The sequence below is a fragment of the Lissotriton helveticus genome, chromosome 4_1, assembly GCF_964261635.1.
Source record: "Lissotriton helveticus chromosome 4_1, aLisHel1.1, whole genome shotgun sequence".
Lineage (NCBI taxonomy): Eukaryota > Metazoa > Chordata > Amphibia > Caudata > Salamandridae > Lissotriton > Lissotriton helveticus.
Genome location: NC_136063.1, coordinates 1321403537 through 1321421649, shown reverse-complemented (window position 1 = coordinate 1321421649; position 18113 = coordinate 1321403537).

The window sequence follows — 18113 nt, the reverse complement described above, 5'->3', positions numbered from 1 at the left end:
ACTGCAGGCAGTACTAGCAGTGTGCTTACTGCTCGGTGCAGGCAGTACTGGTAGTGTCCTTACTGCTCGGTGCAGGCAGTACTAGCAGTGTGCTTACTGCTCGGTGCAGGCAGTACTGGCAGTGTCCTTACTGCTCGGTGCAGGCAGTACTGGCAGTGTCCTTACTGCTTGGTGCAGGCAGTACTAGCAGTGTGCTTACTGCTCGGTGCAGGCAGTACTAGCAGTGTGCTTGCTGCTCGGTGCAGGCAGTAGTAGCAGTGTGCTTGCTGCTCGGTGCAGGCAGTAGTAGCAGTGTGCTTGCTGCTCGGTGCAGGCAGTACTAGCCGTGTGCTTACTGCTCGATGCAGGCAGTACTAGCAGTGTGTGTTGCTGCTTGGTGTTGTATCAGCAATAAGTTCACTGCCCAGTGCTGGTCGTTTGTCACAGTGCGTGTGTTTTGTGCTCGTTGGTGTGGTTACTGAACAGACCTAGCAGTCAAGAGTTATGCTTGCCTGTTGGCGCTGACCGCGTTAGTGGTCTGTTTTCCTCCTGTATTGGCAGTATATTTACTGCTGAGAGCTAGTCGTATTAGTAGTGTGCTTACTTCTCGGCACTTTACATTAGTAGCAGTCCTCTGCACTTTGCTCACAGTGTTAACAGTGTATTTACTGCTAGGGCTAGAAGTATTAGCATTGTTTTTTATTCGCTAGGGCATGCTGTAATAGTAGTGTGTTTACTGTTCAGAGATAGTAGTATTAGTAGTATTTACTACTCGGGGCTAACAGTATTATTCAGCGTGTTTATTGCTGAGTACTAGCAGTATTTACATTATAGTTAGTGTTCATAAGTTGCCATGTTAGCAGGTTGTTTACTACTCACTTCCGGCGGTATTTCCAGTGTCACAGTATTTATTTCCTGCTCAGTGAAGCCAGTATTATCATCGTTTACTGCTGAAGGCTATACTAGTATTAGTAGTGTGTTTATTGCTAGGTACTAGCAGTATTTGCATTGTGATTCATGTTCATTAAATCAATATTTGGACAGGGGGCTTATTTCACGAATTCCCTAATTTTATTAGAAATTGATTTTATATTATTTGGGCTGGCTGAAATCAAACACCACCAAACTCACTCAATCAGATACCGCCAAAGAACCCACACATACCGAGGCACAAAAGAACCAAACAACTATCTCCACACACAACCACACACGCACACGCACGTCCTATGTATTGAGTCCCTGCCAAACACGTGTTACCATAATGGGACAAGGCCCGTCGGCCAAGTCCTGGGGAACCTGGACCCTACCGCAGACCGAACAGTACACTAACTGTTCTGAGGTTGGAGGACACATCCGCCACCCGGGCGGCACTACAGACCGTTGCGCACTTAACCCCGGAAGATCTGGGACTCTTCCATCAAACCTCTCACACTAGGGGTTTGGGTCCTTTCCCAGTATTTAACCGTGATGAGCCACACTCCAGTCTCAGTACCACCCGGTCGGATGCTCTAAAACAGACATCCACCCGAAACCCTCATCACCAATAGTCTGTCGAGCGCCACTTGCACTCTGAGTTCCCCGGAGCACACTAGCCCCAGGAGCACACCGGCTCCTCCAATCACCAGAGACACACCGGTCTCAGAGACACACCGGTCTCATGGAGCATCCCAGCTCTCTCAATCAACAGTCGGACCACTCACCTTCTGCTCGCAGAACCGACATCCACCGTTCTCCACTGCCGGCTGCTGGGACCAACATGGTCAGCTCCAAAGTTCCGCCTTCTGGACTCCGGCGCAGGATCATGAACCGGGACCTCTCCCGATCATCAGGGTGGGGCAGCGCTGCGAGAACCAAGCTCGGCATCAAAGTGGGTACCCAGACCGACCGTGCCGACCAGAGGGTCCCCGGCCTTCTGCTACCCACTTACGGGTGAGAAAGATCCTTATCACGGAGTCCCTGTTCGGGCGCCATCTGATAAGCGTGGATCAAATCCACCTGAGCGACTTACCTCACTCATCTATCATTCTCATATATTAAGCCAGCCAGGCAGTGGAGAAGAATTAGAAATATAGTTATTAGACATAATATTCATCTGCAGATGGGCCCTGTCAGGTCTACACCCCAGAGAGTGCATCGAGAGGACTGACTCATCCTATCATGACAAAACATTATAACATAACATGGCAGGGTAAAGACACGCCCAGCCTGGAAAATTACAGAACTAGCGAAATGGTGAACAATGAACTCATACATGAGGCATCTGCGCCTGCGAAGGCAACCCTGTTATCTCCCCTTAAGGTCACAGAGCGAAGCTCTGCTTCTCCAGGGCATGGAAACATTTTCTGCAAAACTAACTCAAGGCAAGAAATGCTGAAATAGGGATTTTCTGCTCATAAGGGAGGGGGGAAAACGGTACCATGAGACATTGGAACTGCAGAGCAAATGTCAGCATCAGAAGTCTGTCTGCCGTAGACAAGTTCCTCTCTCCTATGAGAGAAGTTGAAGCTTGCATATTACAAAAAATAGCTCAGTGTGTTTCAGCACATGAATTTTAAGCTGTAACTGCATATTGGTTAGACACATCATGCTAACTCATAAACATAATATATACAGTGGGCGGGGCATCGAAAACTGAAACCTATCAGGTGAGGGTCAGCAGCTGCATACAACACATACAGCTGCTTGACCCCCTTCCTCCTGGTCACTTCCTCTATCTTCAGGTTCACTGTGTAGCTCCTGGGCCTTTCTTCCACAGCCGATGGTGATCCCTGGCGCATGCCTCCATCATCAGTGTCTAGTTCCTCTGTGCTTCCTCGATCACTTCCTCTATCAGGTGGTGTGCCTCAGCTCCTACCTTCCTCCATGATGCCTCTGTCTCCCAATGTCCTCTACTGTTGCTTCCTTTTCTCTCTCTCCTGACATCCTCTGTCTTCAATTTCTTTCTGGGGCCATATCAAGAAATGACTTACAGCTCGCTTCTCTACAACATCACAATACAAATCTCAGAACTATTGGTTTTACTAGTGCTTGTTTCTAATTTTTTTCTCTTTCCAAACAATTCAGTTCCTGCCTTCTCTGCTGTCATTTTGGAAGGCTCTTAAAACCAATATCTTTTTTAAGTTTTTGCCTTTCTGATTTGGACATGTCTCTTTTCCACTTGTTTGTACCTACTGATACATTTGTAGTATGTTCCTATTATAAATTAAATAATGATAGATAAATCCTCAAATATAATATATAGAAGTTAGCTTCCATATTGCTGACACATCCATTTCCCATTGTATGGAACTTTATTAAAGAAAACCATTGAAAACGAGGCGCATTTAATGTCATAACGTTCCATTTTTGGGTGGTGGTGTAATAATATTACAATGATGGTTTGAGGTTCAGGGTCAGTGCTGGTCAAATCTTCATATTGTTAGTGAAGCTCAAACATATTGAAATTCATCATGTTTCTCTGGTCCTTGCCTTCAAATAGTTACCCACTATGATTGGCCACAATCACAGGGATGGTGGCCTGCTGGGGTCAGCACACCACCGTATCTGATTGCTGTTAAATAAAGCAGTGTTTTTAAAAAAAAATGCAAACCATTTTCATTAAAGGAAAATCGGTTGCATGTGAAATAAAAAAAAGCATCCAAACTTATTTTAGGAGTAGGCAGTGGTCCCGCGTACGTTTTATCAACTTTCGTAAAGGAGAAGGGGAGATTTGGGGGCCCCCATTTTGCAAATGTGTAACCACCTCCTTTGAGTTGGTGGTAAAATATTAATGTTTTTCGACTGTATTTTGCGTGCCATAATAATATGGTATTTGGAAGGGACGTCCGAAACATATCTCTTTCAAATCCTGATTCAGTATGGATTCCAAAACCTTTTCTGAATCTTTAAATGGGTTTAATACATTTGAAAAAGGGTTTTCGCATTCTCAAAACCCTCTAATGTATAGAATCATAGGATTTCCCAATGCTAAAACACTTTGTACATGAGTCCCGTAGTTCTCTATGTTGAAATGTTTGCAGCTCTAGTCACTGGCCCATATCTCCTCCCCAATTCTGCTTCCTATCGGTTGCATTTCGTTGTTTATGTTCTTTCCGTCTCATATCTGGTATGTGTGATAAAGGATCCATTAGGAAACCTTATCTGACCGTGGCTATTGAAGCTAATCAGATTGTCACAAACAGCTGCAGAACGAAAAACCACATTTACAAATTATGTGCCATACACAGACATACAGAGGGAATTCCCCTTCACTTTTACGCCACAATTATGGTGGGCCCGGGAAGGGGTGGAACATTTATTACAACAGATATATTTCAACACTGCAGCAATTTGAGGTTATTGGTTGTGATCAATAGCACCAAATCACAGTCATTGTCCGGCAAAAGAGATATAATGTGGATTTTGGTGCTTACCCCACCAAAATCCACACATCCTGTTAATTGCAGGGCACTTTCCCATGGTAAAGTTCAACAGGTTTTATGTATTGAAAATTAAAGGGGAAAATGCAGGTGTACTTGTGATATGTATGGTGTTACATTACCGACTGCATGTATTACAATAGATCTGGTCGACCATAATGAGGGCCCTAGTAACTAATACTTACTGAATCCTGTAAATCCTTTAGTGTGTAAAAGTTTGAAAAAGACAACACAGATTATTAGTTACATAAGTGTTTCAAAATATGTTAAACATGTGTTGAAAGAAATGATTCCATAAAAAGATCTGCTAATATTACCAAATTTAAACAACATGGATTGTCAATATATAAATGGCACATGATTGCAAAGATGACACAGAAAGTGAGAACAGTTAATTTACAAATATGGTGGTGTCTTAAGCAATTAAGTATTAAGGGCAAGGAAGGGGAATAGTGTCAGAAAAGAGGAATTCACATATAAATGATAGAGATACCAGTACGAGTTTTAAACATAAACTGTGAAATAGCAGAGACACCAGTACGAGTTTTCAACATAAACTGTGAAATAGCTTGGATTCTAATAGGGTTCGAAATCACTTGATTTATCTTCTACATTGGCTCATTAGATCACAAGTATGAATGGGCATCTATGAAGTTCTGCCACAATATTGACCTTTTAATATATAACCACATCTATATGGACCTCACCTAATGACTACACATCATCAAGGCAAGTAGGTTTAGAGCTAGTAATCATACATCTATACATTTCTATATATGTGAATAATGACAATATGTTGGTAGTCGATGTTCTGGAGTTGCTATATTTGTATGTCTAAATTATTGACCTCAATATTGTGACTTACAAGAGTACCTTCACCAAATATATGTGACTGACAAAATGCCCTTTAACGGGAGAAGACACTTCTTTCATATGTAGTCTTACAAAAAGGCATGGACCTTAATAATCAATTGGCTAAAGGGTCTTAGTGTCTGTCCCCAATAATCAATTGGCTAATGGAAGGTGTTATAACTGAGTTATCAGATTACCATAGACCTTGTCAATGCCTGATTCATAGTGATGGCAACAAGCTTGATGCCATCCAGGAAACAAGAGTGTGGAGAGCATGTGCATCAGTGGATGCAATGATCCTTAAGTAAGCTGCTGTCTGAAATTTGAAGGAATCATCTAATTTACACAGTCACTTATGGGATTAGAATTGCCTTGCACAGCATGCAGCGATTTTATTACAAAACAGGAAGCTCTATTATGCAGACTCATTTCCTGCTTTATTTACAAAGCACATTAAAAAACAGTACATGTAGGAAAGTGCCTCTTTTTGAGAGGTTAGCCCTCACTTTTGCCTGATGGCTAATGTGATTTCGAACAGTAAGTGCACTGGGTTCCTGCTAACCAGGTTCCTAGTGGCAGATCTATTTCCTAAACACTGTACCAGAATAGGCACAAATTCAGCTACCCATGTAAGCCCCTAGTGAATATTAACCCTGGTACCCAGGGCATGGGTACTGAAGAATGTCCTCTGGGGCTGCAGCGCTGGTTGTGCCACCCCAGGGACCCTTCGCCAAAGCTATGCACTCTGCCATTGTAGGCTGTGTGTCTTGGTGCAAAGAAATCTGAAAAGTCGATATGGCACACAGCAATGTGTGTCCTGCCACCGCATACACTGCAGCAGGTATAGATAAGTCACCCTTACTGCAGGCCTTTAGCCATAAGGCAGGGTGCACTATATCCCATATGACGGCCTATCAGCATGAGCAGATATGCCACTACAATGTCCAGTCTATTCAGAGATGTTGTAAGGGCACAGGGAAGCCCTAATTACATTGGCTGGATACTTTTCAACATGTGTTTCTTAGCTCCATTATGGCTTCACTGTTTTTTAAGATGTTTGGTACCAAACATTGTGTCTTAATAAACCCTTGCTGATGCCAGAATTGGTTTATTTATAAATTCACACAGTGGACCCTTTTAGAGGGTCCCCTACCAAGCACTATTGTGGTCTCTGGCTTGTTTTCACCAGTCTCACACTACTGGATATGTTTGTGACCTCAAGAGGTGAGAGCCAGCACCCTCAGAGAACAGAGACAAAGCCTTATCTGGGTGGAGGTGCGTCACACCTTGCCCAGGACAAGATGGCCTTCCTCGGCCAGAAGCTTGAAAGGAGTTGGTGACCAAAAAGGCATAAACAAAAATTAGTCTTCTACAGGCCCCCAAAACCGTGTTCAGACCTTGGGCCCAGAAACTCTTCAGAGCCCAAGCGTGGGTACCAGGTTAAGAATTGGGATCCCAGAAAGGCTTGGTGTAGTGACTTTAAGGTACTTGCATATGGAACGGGAAAACTATAAAGTGAACTTTGTGGAAGCAGTGCCTGATTTTCTATGCATTTTTCAGCTTTTTCCCCATTGTTTCCAATGGTGCGTAACTGCGCACAAAAGCAATATATTTTCCAAATTTTGCAACACTCATATCTCTGAAAGTACTTACCTTAGAACTATGTTGTTTGTTTTAAAAATTACATAACAGTCAATATTATTTTTATAAATTGGTCTCCGACATATTCTTGAGTGTATGTCTCATTTACTTCTTCTGCGGAGTACAGCAAATGCTTAGCATTACCCTCTGATAAGTCTAGCTGCTCACCCACACTACTACAAAAAGAGCATTAGAATGATCTGCTTTTACCTCTGTTTACCATTTGGGGATTTACTGGACTCTCTGCACACTGTACTTCATTTTAGAATACTACATAGAGAGTCAGTTTCCTACAACATTAAAAAAACAATGGGCCTCATTTATGAAAAGTGACGCATCGCTGCGTAAAAACAGCAATGCGTCACTTTTCATTGCACCCTCTTTGCGACACCAATGAAGCGTCATATTTACAGTATGACGCATCATGTCGCAAGGAGTTACAGATACGTCAGTATTTCTGACGTATCTGTAGGTGCAAAAGTGACGCATTGCTGGAGTGTGTCACAAAAGTGATGCAACTCCAGCAATGTGTCCTTTCACATGGGGCAAGCCCCATGTGAAAGGGCCTGCGTCAGTCTTACGCCTGCTGTGAGGCAGGTGTAAGATTTTGACGGATTTGAGTCCTAGAAGTGGCGCAGTGAAATCTCATAGATTTCACTGTGTCACTTCCATGACCCTTTCTTGCGTCAATTCGCCCCCCCCCCCTGCATACATTATACCTGGCGCAGGTATAATGTGGCGCAGGGGTTTACAAAGTGGTGCATCTACCTAGATGCGTCACTTTGTAAATATGGCGCAACAAGGCGCATTTTTACGCCACTGGTGCGTCACAAAAAGTGACACACCGGCGGTGTAAAAGTGACACATAGCCTCATAAATGAGGCCCAGTATATTTCCCACAATCCTGCATTCTCAACCACTGTCCGAAGCAAATTTCCTTTTTTCTTGATGTACTAAGATTACAAACCGTTGAGTAATCTAAAACATAAAAAATAATCAGTGGCAGTTTCTGTCCAGGGGCGTCAGGGCTCCGCCCCTTTAATTTCACCCCCATGGAAGGCCATCTCGTAAATGAAAGTAAAGTCTTTAATTTTGGTTCTTCAAAAAAAAAAAACACCTACACACACATATCTTGCTTGGGCAGGGGCTGTGCATACCGACACTCACCTTTCTCCTTTTTTTTACCGTGATGATGACTCATCATGACACACTGCAACAGACATTCCCAAAGTCTATAGTGTTTTTTGGGCTGATGGTCTCTCAACCCTGAGGCCTGTGAGGCCATTAGCTCGGCAAAGACATAGCACTGAAGACCTGTCTCCACCCCCTGATGACGTGGAGGTGAAATCAGCCTTGGGCATTCTAAGCTGAAGCCCTGGTGAGCTGGGGCTTCCTGTCAATCAGGTATTGGACAGCATGGTCACCCCACCCTGTCCCACCTTGTCACAGGGGGGTGGGGACCTGTGATGAGTTGTGAAAGGGTGTAATTAGCTACAAGTGGGAAGGCGAGAAATTGAATCTGCGCAGTTTGTCCTCAAGACTTTCGAAGAAACACTGCACAGACTCAAGGTGTCAGCTCGCTGCTTCGCTGCAGGATTGTGGGCGCCATTAAGCTCCAGTGTGTGTGGCTTCAAGAGCAGACAAGGCGGTGCCCACTGTAGGTACATATGTCTGTGTCGGCGGGCCCTTTAAGTCCTCTTTAATCCAGACGCTCCCTACAGCTCCCAACCATGTGAGTGCAGTGGACCAGGTATTGGTTCATAAAGAAAAAATAAATTAGCAGCTGGTCCTGGATGGCTGCCCATATGCTGTTGGAGACTGCTATCGAGGTTAATAATGTATTTTGTGATCTGGAAGGGTGACGGCTAAATTTGCACTGCTGGCAGTTTTCCCTCAAATCAATATCACTCCTTAAAACGCAACTGAATGAGTGCACATTTGTCCTGTCACTGTACGTCATCTCTGCTCTTACAACTTGCACTGTGCTTCAGCAAGTACCATTTTGCAGTGGCCCGGCTGCCTCTGTGGCTTGTGCCAGTGTTTTTCCACGTTGTTGCCAGGGCTCACTTATCGTGCTTGCCTCTCTTTTTTGGGCGGTAATATCAATGCGTTGCTGCCCATTCACCTCCTCATGTGGGCCATCTGGATAGGAGTTTCGAAGAATTAGGGATTCAGCAATACTTGTCCTCAATTAGGGGATGCCACGGAGGGCATGAGCCTGCCAAAGTTTCAGGATAAGCTCATAAAATATATGTACATACAATTAATCTCAATATAACATCCATATTGCCAGCGGTAAATATATGGGGCCTCATTTATGAAAAGTGACACATCGCTGCGTGAAAACAGCGAAGCGTCACTTTTCACTGCACCCTCCTTGCGAGACCAATGATGCGTCATATTTACAGTATGAGGCATCATGGCGCAAGGAGTTACAGATACGTCAGTATTTCTGACGTATCTGTATGGCGCAAAAGTGACGCATTGTTGGAGTGTGTCACAAAAGTGACGCAACTCCAGCAATGTGTCCTTTCACAAGGGCCTGCGTCAGTCTTACGCCTGCTGTGAGGCAGGCGTCAGAAATTGACACATTTGTGTCCTAGAAGTGGCGCAGTGAAATCATATAGATTGCACTGCGTCACTTCTATGACCCTGTCTTGCGTCAGAACGCCCGCCTTGCATACATTATACCTGACGCAGGTATAATGTAGCGCAGGGGTTTACAAAGTGACGCATCTACCTAGATGCGTCACTTTGTAAATATGGTGCAACAAGGCACATTTTTTACGCTGCTGGTGCGTCACAAAAAGTGACGCACCGGCGGCGTAAAATAGACGCATGGCCTCATAGATGAGGCCCATGACATATATTTACCGCTCCTGCACATACATTGGACAGCCCTGTCCTGCACCTACTGCAACAAGACGATAACAGGGAGCAAAAGGGATTGTAATGTTCTGGATGCTGGAGTGCGACTAAGAGGTAGGCATGCACACTCCAGCCAGTCCCACCATCAAGGAAGAGTTATATCAAAATGCAAAGAAACAGAAACGCGTGCCATGGCTGAGAGATGCCCATGTAAGAGGGAGGTGATGAAAGCAAGCCCATCCTTATCTGGACTCTCGCATCACAAGAGGCACCGATGCACACTCACACCTACCAAGGTGGCACCATGAAACATATGTCGATGGCACATGGGCAATATGCATGCTTTAAAAAATCAAAGACTTAATAAATAATCATAAAACAGTCTTGTTTACATTTCAATAATGGTCAACCAATGCCTCAATGCATGTGTGCAGTGTAAAACCCTTCACTCCTACTTAGGGGCATATTTACAATAACTGGCGCATCCCTGCAAATCAGCAGGGATGCACCAGTTATTGTGCGCCACATCTCTGCCATCATGGATGCGCCGCATTTACAATGCGGCGCACCATGGTGCAAAAACGGCACAGATGCGTGACGCATCTGTGCCATAAAAGTGACGCATTGCTGGAGTTGCAATGGTCTGGGGGCCCTATCTAGTTAATGCTGCGTCAATCCCTCAGCCTGCTTCAGGCAGGCGCAGGGTTTTGACGCAGCATGGGCCTAAAAGTGACTGAGTGAAATCTTGTAGATTTCACTCAGCCACTTTTAGGAGGCGTTCCTGCGCCGGAACGCCCGCCCTGCACAGGAACTCCTACATGTGGCGCAGGGCTTTACAACGTGACGCATCTCCCAGATGCGTCACGTTGTAAGTACCCCCACACCATGGAGCAGGATTTGCGCCACCGCTGCGTCACAAAAGTGACGCAACGGCGGCGTAAATGAGACGCAAGGGCCTTGTAAATCTGCCCCTTAGATTTTAAGCACTTCCTAAAACAACCCGTCCCAACAAGGAGTATCATCTCTCAACAGTCTTCGAGAATCACAGACACATTTCGGCCTGTACATAGCATGGCAGTGTGATGTGGTAAATTCAAGAAGCATACGGGATGCTGCTACCACACAACTTCACTTGATGTAGCATGGAAGAAAAACATATCAAATCCTCAGCAGTGTGCTTCAGAAAGTAAATGTTCCCTGTGAAAACCTGCAGAACAGCAGCCTTGGTCGAGGTATATCACCCTGCCTAAAATCAATCTAAAACTAGCCAATGGAGAGGAGACGCGATATTTCACGCAGTGTAACTCCAGCACAGTGACCTCGCTGTGGAATAAATAAACAGCATTATGACTTGACTCTATTGAACCCACAGAACCTGGGTACATGTAGTAAAATGGCTCTCCCGGACACAGCAGCCGGTAAAGGACAGCATGGCTTAGTGGATGACGGAAATTCCATCAGTAAGTGACTGGCTACAGGAGTCAATAAGGGGCTTAGAAAAAAGTATTATCTGGTCCTCAAACAGTAAGTCGCATGCCTTTAGGCCGAAAAGAAAAATCTCTTTTTCGATATTAAACATTCCTCCGAGAGTAACTCTCACACTAACTGTTATCAAAACAACAGCCATACTTTAGAACAGGTATTCTTTCATTCCTGCAAAATTGACCTTTATGATCTTACTATGCAACTGTACATTTCTAGCTCCTATGCATGTAGGCGCTAGAAACAGAGGTGTAATTTAATCAACAAAGATATTGCAATTTCCTAAGGACAGCTACAGTATTCCAAAGAAGCAAGCCTCTCAAACATTTTGAGTTGATTTCCAGTTCCTACATCAGGAGTACTTTGTAAAGACACTATCATTTCTTAAGTGCTACATGGCCATTAATGCTTTGTTGCAATATCTTGCTGCCAATGACAGACTACAAAATTCTTCATAGCTATTTCCTATTGATTTTTTGGAAATTAACCCCTTGCGTGCTCGTGACGGAACCGTTCCGTCATGAGCCTCGGGTGGGCTGTGCTGGTGACGGAACGGTTCCGTCACGGCCCGCTCGCTGCGCCTGCGTGACGTATATTCCGCGCCTGCGCTGAGCGTTCTATTAGGCGGGCGGGGCCGTGACGGAACCGTTCCGTCACAAGCACAGCCCACCCGAGGCTCGTGACGGAGCGGTTCCGTCACGAGTACGGGAGCGCCGCGCGGCCCCCCCTTCCCCTTAGCTAAGGGGTTAAAATATATTTTTTCATGTTCTCATCACTACTTTGTGTACCGTAAGTCTATGTTTAGATTGCAAGTGCATTGTGCCGGGCTGTGTGTCCAGTCTTGGGGGGCATGGGCTGGATCGTTGTGTCCAGTCTTGGGGGGCTGCGTTGAAGCAGAGTATGTAGGTTTGCAGTTCACATGTGGGATACAGTGTGCAACTGCGGGCTGCTAGTACTGGATAATGGAAGATGTCTATTTTCAACAGACAGATCGAATAGAAAAGGCTGCTGCTTTTACCCTGCTGTGTAAACCTCGGGAGAGGCGAGGATGGAGACCGAGTGTGTGGTGTCCCAGAAGGGGTACAGTAAGATATTAACTTCAGACAGCGCCTCCATCAGGAATGTCAACACTAGTATGTTAATTTCAGGGGGCCTGTTGTGCAGGACAGCGGTGGTTTCAAGGAGGGTCACAGGGTAAAGTTAGAGATCAGGTAGGTGTCACGAGGTCCTAGAACAGGTAAGCCGCATTGAGTGTTAAATTCTATGTCTAGTGCTTAATTTGACAGCAAAATCAAATATGTCCCAAAGATATACACACATTTTTATTACAGAATAATAAGATGTGTAACAATTGATTATGTTTTTATGATTTTATGGGTAAACTGTATTTTAACATTGTATGTGTAATAAATTGTACAAATGTTTTTTGACATATCAATCTTTGGATTTATGTGTATTATTCCGGTGTTGGCTGACACAATGAAGGTTTAGGCTACTCTAATTGTTTTGTGCTTTTTAATATGCCTTTTTGCTTAGACTGTACTTACATATTTGAGTGTATATATTTGGGACATATTTGATTTTGCTGTTGTACTTACCCAGTCCCTATTGCAAGTAGTAGGACACCTCCCTCTTTCTGCAAACCTTAGTGCTTAATTTGAGCCTGTGGTTGCCAGAGGAGACCACTGGCATTCATTTTTGGGGACCAGCACTTATCTTTCTGCATCAGGCATTTCCTGGCAAAACAAGAGAAGTAAAAACGCACAAAGGAGGAAGACGGAGGAAGAGGAAGACATGAAAATCATCACAAAGGGAGAGGGCAGGACCCTGCAAGAGGGAGCTGAAGAGGCGTGGAGTGTCTGGTTGTGGATTAAAGAGGTTTGAGGTGGATGACTACGTTTAGTTGTACCAGCAGCATGTTTCAGAGCAGAGCTTTGGGCATCAGGCTCTTCCATTTACACAAATTACACACTGTAACATGTCATTAATGACGCCCGGCTGCGTATGAGAATACAGACCCCAGTCCTGCCACAGAGTCTGCAACCCTGCCACAGGCAATGCCACCCCACTGGGTATGCAATGGATCCTGTAGAAGCTAGAATCTCAGCAAACAACCTGATGTGGGGTTGTGGAGCCACGGAAGGGACTCGCATCAGGGGTGTCAATGAAGAAGTCTAGAGATTACTTCAGAGGTGAAGGACAGGGCATGATGGGCCCTGGGCCAGAGTTTCTAGGACCTTTGGTGCCAGGAGTCCCATCCACCCCCTGTAACTCCCCCTCCCGACCAAGCCCAGCCTCACCACTCACAAACCTCACCTGCCGCCACTGAGCAAACCCCCAACAGCCAAAGTAACTACTCCTTCCTTGGACGACAATCCTGAGTAGAAAAATCCATCTTGCAATTGTCATCCTTTTTAATACTCAAGTCAGGCTTGAGCCCTTAGGCTCATGTTTGACTGGTCGAAACCAGTGCTACACACAGTCAAAACAGCTATTAAAAGCAAGCCACCCTGGGCGGGAAATAGATACTCGCATATATTGTGGCAGGATAATAATCACTTCCTTTGTCTTTAAAGACATCAGAATTATCCTTCACTTTTAGTGAAAACAATCTGCAATTTTATTGCAAGACAGGAGACTATATTATACATGAATTAAAGCATTCTCACCACATTCATCACCCGCATGTTGAATGGGCTTGCAATAAAATATTTTAAATGTAGACACTCCTTGACCAATCTGCTGATTTTAGAATATCTTCCAGACTGGCTCCAGCTGATAGAGCGCGCGAGGTCACCCAGCCAATGATTCCGCCGTTTCCGGCGTCAGGGCCCATATACTTTCAATTCACACTATTCATTGACCAGGCGACTTCACGGGCTGCTATCAATTGTGTGTGTTCCCTACTTGTTATGACTCAGTGTACCCGACTTACCATCTACCGACACGGGTACCTAAGACTTCAATGGATCAGGGGCCTAGCTGTAAAAGGAAAAGGCAGCAAATGCAAATTCAAATGACATTCAATACTGTTTAAATGACCACGGACAACTGGAAGTTTTAAAATGTTTATCTAAAGTTCGTTATCATCAAACATGAGATACACTAGAATGAGGCAATCAATAACCAAAATAATGTAAATTGTATAGCTATAGAGAAATAACGACAGGGTAACCATTCAAATGCAATATGAAATGCAATTGGGAAAATACTATATAATCTCAGAAATGTTTAAGCATGGACAGACTATGCATGGGTAACTATAGGAGGGCCTATAAAGAGTAACACGCTAAACTTAAAGTAAAGGGACCTTTAAACAGTCTAGGTAAGGAGGTCCTAGACCATATCAGAAAATGACAAACTGCAATGCAAAATATAATCTCTAAAAGGTAGAGTGACATGGGAACATATCATGAAAATATGCAAATGACTTCACATTCAATAGTTTGCGGCAAAAGGCATGGAAAATCAACATATGCAAAGGTGTCACTTTATTGTAGCGAAAGGTAGAAATATAGGAAGGTGCAAGTTTAAAGAACTTAGAGCAGTATTTACCTAGACTGGTGTGGAAACCAAACCCTGGCCACGGGTCAGTTAAGGACAGGAAACCCTCAAGGAAGGATACCCCTCAAAGGACAGCAGGTGCAGAATGGACACCCCGGACAGGACAGGATACCCTCAGATTAGGAATCAGGACAGGACAGCAAACCCTCAGGACAGGACCGCTCAGGACAGGACCGCACCCGCAGTTCGGAAGCAACGCCTGCGCTCCACCCTCTCTGCAGCTATCGATCAAGACCCCGATTGGGTCAGCGAACTCCCAGCAAAGTGCTTCGCCAGCACTTTAAGGTTCAGTAAAACCTTAGTCTATGGTCAAATTCGGACAGAGTGCTCCGCAGCTCTCTGTATCTTCAGTCACCTATTGAGTGCGATGGGTCAGTGACAGGTCAGCTAAACCAGACAAGTCGGACAATTCTCTAGGTAAACCCAGGGTAGATATACTCTTTTGGGTCGGTGTACCACCCCCCAATGTTGCAAAGTGTCAGAATCCCTCAATTTGGATTGGTCCTAAGGTAGGATTTGGGTAACACACCAATCAGAATATGCTATTTTGAGCCTATATTAGCATACTTGGGTACCGCCTAGAGAGATTGGGGTTCTCATGAGAAACTGTGCAGAAATACGAGTGACAATTAACATTGTAACACATGAGGAGCAACATTCTCCGTTCTCGTAGCGCAGAGGTGGCTTTCCCAGGCACATCTTGACTGTGGCTGCCAGCTGGCTGAGTTCCACTGTCCAAAGTTGCCACCTTTCAGTATTCTCTGGTCGTGCGCAGAAGAGACCGTCAATATGGCTCCCAATCAGTTCGGACCCCCATTCCCCCGCGGTACATGAAAAGTAAGCGAGAACAAATTAATACACAAACATAACGTTATGAAATCACATCACAGGGTTGTACTTTCAACTTATCATCATAACATATACTTATGCAGTCTAAATGTTAGCTACATGGATACAATCACAAGAGCAGTGGCACGAGCAGTACCACATGATGGGCACAGCTATGTATTACGCATGCGCATAATTTTCCCTCCACTTCTGCAGACGCGTCAGGACACGTGAGTGTGGCTGACGCATGCGCAGTAACTAAAATACAAGCGGCGGCCATTTTACAGACATGGATTAAATGTATTAGAAATACACATAGGCAAGCTTCATAACCTTTTTACTCCAACTTAATATAAATGTTAGTAAGACGTACGCTTATTACCTTGTTACACATAAACGAGGTTCTTGAATACAGCAAGGTCGCAAATATGCGAAGCTTTGCTTCATCAATCCCCTCTTTGATGATATTTACTATCATCACAAAATAAATGGAACCAGATGGCAACTTTCTTTCACACTTTATACAACTCTATCTCTTCCAGCAATCGCTCCAATTTCTCTCTCTCAGTTCTGGTAGGGTGAGAAGTCTTCACCTTTTTGTATATCTGATCATTCACTTCTTCCAATTCGATCTCATCCAAACTCCGTTTCAACCCTCTTGTATTTACCTCGTGCTTTTTGGTGCGCTTGCGGCATTTACAACAAACAAAAATAAGAAATATGATAAGACCTATAATTCCAATTGGCATCAGTACTTTAAACAATAAGCTTTTACCTACGCTAGCAAGCCAATGACCTACATTTGAGAGACCATCTACCAGTCTCTTCCAAGCACTATCAACCTCGAGTGGTCTGAGTTCCTTTGCCAAATTAGTAATATTTTTCACATATCTTTTAATCTGTACACTTTTATCCGGAATATAAGTGCAACAATGTTGCGCCTTCAACATCCGGCAGACTCCGCCCTCTTTCGCCAATAAGGTGTCAAGAGCAAGTCGATTCTGCAAAACCATTGATCTGATCGCAACCATTTCGGTGTTGACCAGCAGAAATCCATGAGCTGTCTCAGTAGACAATACATCCACTATAGTAGACAATTTACAAATTCTGTGAGTGTTCAGAACCACTCCCACTCCAGGTATCAGTGCACTGAAAATACTACCCATAATTTCACCTATACTTTCTCTTTTACTACGCACTAAGCCATTAGTATTTTCATTGCTTCCAGCTTTCCCATTCACATGGTATATTTTCGGGAAGACAATGCCAAAATAGCAACTTCCATACCAGTGATCCGGCAATTTGAAATAAGCCGTGTCCCCACAAATATAATAAATTCCAGGAAACACAGGCTCTGACCCATTTTTGAAACCCCAACCCCCAATTACCTTGTAATTATGTTCGCATTCACTGGAACCAATGAAAACATTATTATAGTAGCTAGTCTTCTCGCGATGAAGACATAACTTTCCTTTCTTTTCAAAATCCAGCAACAGAGCAGGTCCCGCCCCACCATTTGAGGTGCCTTCCATGTTCTCAGCCCACTTTGGCCTTTTCTGACTTTCGTCATTAGCCTTCTTTTGTATTTTAATTCTTCTTTTCTCTGCCATGTTCAGGAACATCTTTTCCTGTTCACGCAAAGAACAAGTCAAGTTATCTCTGTGTGCGTCTGCTATGTCAATGTTACCTATAGTCAGAAAGTAGTCTCCCATATATCTTATTGTGTCACTTTTGGTATGTACAGGATTCAAATTCCCACGTATAGGAAGTTCAGAAAAGATCACGTCATTGTTAGAGTAATAGTACTGTAACGGTCCTCTTTTGTAAAATAAACTAGCTAAAATGCTACAGGAGATTCCATATGTCAGCGGCAATTGATGGTATGTCACGCCTTCAGCTACAGAAGTGGGTAGCTTCATGCAGACATAGCAATCTTCAATTTCCATAGTCTCTACATAGTGTATTAACAAGTTTGCAAAAACATTTAGGTGTGTCCTGTTCTTAATTCCATGATAATGTAGTCCTCCCTCATCTGATGCTTCTAAATCTTGTTTTGTTTGTCTCAGTGCTCTCTCATGTCTTGCTACACTCTGTGTTGTCAGCTCCTCACTGTCAGTATTTACAATTTCAGTAGGGACAATGTTAGTATCTTTACTCACAGCAAAGGGTATAAAGATTGTTAGTCCTATCCAGAGTAATATCAGGACAACTACACTACAGACACATACCTTGCAGCATGTTTTGCAACAGCTACGACTAGGTCTACCACTCACGTTTGAATCAGACATTTTGGCTCAGAAGAAGTTTCTCGACCCCTCTTTGTGACTTTACACGTGTATCTTACTTTGTGCAAATTCACGGTGGCTCTTCTTCTTCTTCGTCAGAGTACTCAGGGACAGGCTCTCCGTCGCTTACGTCAGTTATATCGAGATCTTCAAGTTCTTCCAACACCAGAGTCCATTCAGGTGACTTGTACTTTTT